The following is a 4884-nucleotide window of genomic DNA, read 5'->3' as shown; positions in this document are numbered from 1 at the left end:
TATGGCACCGTTTGAAGCTTTGTATGGTAGGAGATGTCGGACACCTTTATGTTGGTATGAGTCCGGTGAGAGTGTTGTGGTTGGACCAGAGATTGTTCAACAAACTACGGAAAAGATTAAGATGATTCAGGAGAAGATGAGGATTGCTCAGAGTCGTCAGAAGAGTTATCACGACAAGAGGAGGAAGTCACTTGAGTTTCAAGAGGGAGATCATGTGTTTCTTCGTGTTACTCCGATAACTGGGGTTGGTCGAGCTTTGAAGTCGAAGAAGTTGACACCTCGATTTATTGGTCCTTATCAGATTTTGGAGAGGATATGGGAGGTAGCCTATCGTATCGCTTTACCGCTGTCACTTGCGAATTTGCATGAGGTTTTTCATGTGTCTCAGTTGAGGAGGTACATTCCTGATCCGTCGCATGTGGTCCAAGTAGATGATGTACATGTGAGAGATAACCTGACTGTTGAAACATCACCTATGAGGATCGAGGATCGAGAGTTGAAGCAGTTGCGGGGTAAAGAGATTGCTTTGGTAAAGGTAGCTTGGGGAGGACCAGCAGGTGGCAATGAGACTTGGGAACTTGAGAGTCAGATGAAGGAGTCTTATCCTGAGTTGTTCGCTTGAGGTATGTTTTCGAGGACGAAAACTCTTTTAGTGGGGGAGAGTTGTAACACCCCGATGAAATAAGGATAATTATTTAATTTAAATTAATATAATATTTATTAATTTAATTAAATAATTGGAATATTATTGGAATATTATTATTATTATTATTATTGGAATAAAAGTTGGAATTAGAAAAGGTCCCATTTGGTAAAAGAGAGTTTTCACGTGAATACAGAAAAACGACTCTAAAGTGGAGAAAGGGAAAAAGAGCCAGAGAACAAGGGTTGAAGAGAGGAAGAGCTTGAAGCTGAAGGATTGCCGGATTAACTCAGGTAAGGGGGGTTTATCGTCGTTTAATGGGTATTATGGGTTAACATGTAATGGGTAGTGATAACCATTGAATCGACTCTGATTAGAATGATGCATGCTGAAATTGGTGAATTTATGGATGAATGTGATATGAGTTATAATTGAAGAAAATTCGTAAGGATTAGATGGAATAATGTTAGAATTTGTGAGATTGAATGTGTATGATCTGTGTTAGACAATATGAATGAATGTTGTGTAAAAATTGGAATGTGGAAGGTTGGATCTGAGAATCTCGTAGCAGAGAAAACCATAGCAGATCTGGAATTCTGGTTTCTGGTCATACGCGTATGGCACTAGGCAATACGCGTATGAGATGGTCTGATACGCGTATGGCACTAGGCAATACGCGTATGGCACTAGGCAATACGCGTATGAGATGGTCTGATACGCGTATGGCACTAGGCAATACGCGTATGGATGAAGAAGATGATGATTTTAACGTAGTTTTGTCTCTGTTGGTACGCGTATGAGGATGTGGTACGCGTAGCATACGCGTATGAGGCAGGCAATACGCGTATGGGATTGGCTGAGAAATGGGCCATACGCGTATGGGACTAGGCAATACGCGTATGGGCAGAATTGTGATTTTTCTGTGCTGTTGTTGTGCAGTTTTTGGTTGTTCAGCTGAGTAATGTAATTTTAGCTGATGTATGATATAGTAGGGATCGTTTCCCGTTGTTTTGAGCAGTGTAGGTATTAGTAGAGTGTGCTAATACTGTGATTATTAATTGGCATGACATGATATGATTTTTGTGATAATATGCTGATGATGTATGATGGTATGCATAATGCTGTGAATGTATCTATTATGTATGCAATTGTGGAATGGACTGTTTTATGGCTTAGAGTGTGAGCATATGTCCATTGTGGATTGTTGATGTTTGCATGCTAGTTAATTTAGCGTGCATATCATAGCCCTTGGGGTGGTAGCTAATTCCCATGGTGAGGAATTAGTGAGTGAGTCACTAGGTCTCAAATGAGTGGGACTAGTGAGCTTGGTAGCCGTATCTGGATTTGATCAGTGAGGTTGAACTATGTGTTCACGAATAGTCGGTACCGCATGCATGGAGTCTCATTGCATAATGTATGTATGGCGTATAATATGAATGGATGTATTCCAATATTATACGTGTGTTTTGTGTTTGTGTTGAATATGATTTTGAGTTGATGTTACCATTGCTGAATGTGTAATCTGATTTAGGTGATGAATGCGTTAAGTTACTTAGCATTACATGATATTTTATAATGCTTATTATATCGATTGAGGAACTCACCCTTACAACTATGTTTCAGGTAACGAGCAGTGATTGAGTAGAAGCTAGTCCTTGGAGTCTAGTGTAGTTCCTTAGTGGGTCATGCTCTGGTAGATGTAACATCGGGACGGGATGTTTTACTTGTTTTTCATTGTTGATTGTTGAACAAGTTTACATGTAATGTGTTACATGTTTTGCATTGTTGTTAGATTTTATCCGCTGCGAATTATGCAAATGTTTTATTTTGATTAAATAAATGAGCATGACAGGATATTTTGGTGAATGGTGTGAAGTGTCAAGTGTGACACCCTTAATTGCATATCTACTCTGATTATATTTTATGGTTTTAATTAAATATTTGGGGTATTTTTAGAAGGGTGTTACAATTATTCCATACCATTTTTGGGATGTCTATACGATTCAACGCAATGATATCTCTCATAAATCTCAATACAAAAAATCCGCAATCGACCGAATTGTTTTGCTGAGGACACTACACAGAAAAACAAACAATATATATATAGTTAATTTCTTACAAACACTATTATAAGCAAAAAAACAAACACTATTATAAGCAAAAATAAGATACTTAATATATACCTGAACTCTGGTTCAGGTAATGTCCTTCCTATTACGGTAATTCTTTTTCGATCTAAATTTTAGTATTGCCCTAACAAAATAAAAACGTATATTGAGATCAATCTGACAGACATAATTAAATATACAAATACACACGAATATTTAGGGGAATTTCACTTACGCGTCAACCGTCTTCTTCATACTCGGATATTTACTCCAATCACCCGATAACGAATCGAGATAATACACCATTAGTCTCGAAAGATCCATAGCAACCAACACCCAGTGACCACTGTAAAATAAAACAAAAATAGATGCATGAAAATTTTCTACGTAAAAGATATACATAGATTAGAATGAAATTATTAGAAAGAAAATCTAACCCGTTGCCAGAATTAAACGGTAAAAAATACAAACTGGGTGTAGTATTATCGTCGGCCGCCATGAATCTATCGACTAGTTCATTCTTTATGGATGTTGGATTTTTCGTTATAAACGTTGTGTTGATACGGGAAGCAGCAATAAAATTGAATCGGTTACACAATTCAGTTCCCCGCATCAATGTTACATACATATACCTTAAATAGAAACATAATAAACATTAGACTACTCATTGAAATGTGTAAATAAATTGTTCAACTAAGTAAATAATAGATTGATCGGAGTACCATATGTATGTATGAATGACAGCGATGCCCAATTCTTCGTGTTCAAAAAGTTGTTGCATGTCCTCCTTTGCAATTATTTCGGAATGAGCAAATCCGAAAACACCTTCATCAAAATCTACACTACGGATGGCGCCGTGCATAATATCGGACTCTTCCACCATTTTCTCAAGACGCATCATAATTTGAGATTTTGTCCCGGACGTCGTTGGAATATCGTTACCAGCTTTTTTCAACTTTCAACCGGGAACCTAAAAATTCATATAAATTATATCATGACTTTTTGTGATGCAACAGAATCGTTGCGTATATAATTCAATGGGTATATATATTTGTACCTCTTTTTGAGATGCAACCGACTCGATGCGTCTTGAAATCCCTTTACCAGCTTTATGTGTGGGTCTTGTAGGAGTCTAACATTACCATGTAATAAGGATTGATTAAATATCATAATTGTAGCTGAATTGAAATGTGAATACTAAATATTCATAATCATTTAGAACATATATACCTCGGCATCTGGGAAAATTAGATCTGACGGCCATCCAACAAAGGATCCGACTGCATCTCGCATCAACGTTGTCTCTGAAACAACGTCAGGTAATGGTAGAAGCGCGTCGGTATCTAATATAAGGTCAACCGAAACTTTCATATATCCCACCGGGAGGGGATTATGGTGAAGTAATTCACCCGAAGTGTTGTGCACTTTTCCCTTGCCAACCATGCGATAAGTTGGTGACGATAGATACAGCTGACAAGGTGTAATGCCCTAAACCAATAATAAATGTTATTGTTAACGTGTATATGTGTCAAGTAAAAAAGTGCTATTTTAATTTCATAATAACATATATAATTACCTCGGGAAATTTCGGTTGACAATTGATACTAGCTCGGTCACTAGTATCTTTTGCCTCAGAACCGCACCTTTCCTCTCTATACCTTGCATTCTCCTTTTGCAGTTCGAGTACTTGTGCCCTTAACTCCGCCAAGGTGTCCATCACCTCTTTGTTGGTAGGATTTTTTGTTTTTGGTTTTTTATAAAATGACGACGGAGTCACACCAAAACCCTTACCCCTCACACGACCGGAATACTCAGGAACATTTAGTACTCGACTAAGTACGATCCTGCAATCCTGGATCTCGGTTGAAGGTAAGGTTTGGGATAAAGTCTCCTGAAATATTATTATAGGAGATTAAAAATGAATTATATGTCTAACAAAATTTTCGATATAATTAAAGAAATAATGTTTCATATACTTACACATTCGTCATAAACATTTTGAACCGCTTCAACGACAGCCCCATCCTTCCCAACCCGAGCAGCCTTCCACAATACATGCTCCGGAAGAGATGTTGCGTCACTTTTCTCCTCGGCTAGCTACAAATTGAATCAGATTATAAGATCATCAATTAT

This window comes from Lathyrus oleraceus, chromosome 1 (genome assembly GCF_024323335.1).
Source record: "Lathyrus oleraceus cultivar Zhongwan6 chromosome 1, CAAS_Psat_ZW6_1.0, whole genome shotgun sequence".
Taxonomy (NCBI): Eukaryota; Viridiplantae; Streptophyta; class Magnoliopsida; order Fabales; family Fabaceae; genus Lathyrus; species Lathyrus oleraceus.
Note: the sequence above shows the minus strand (reverse complement) of the source record.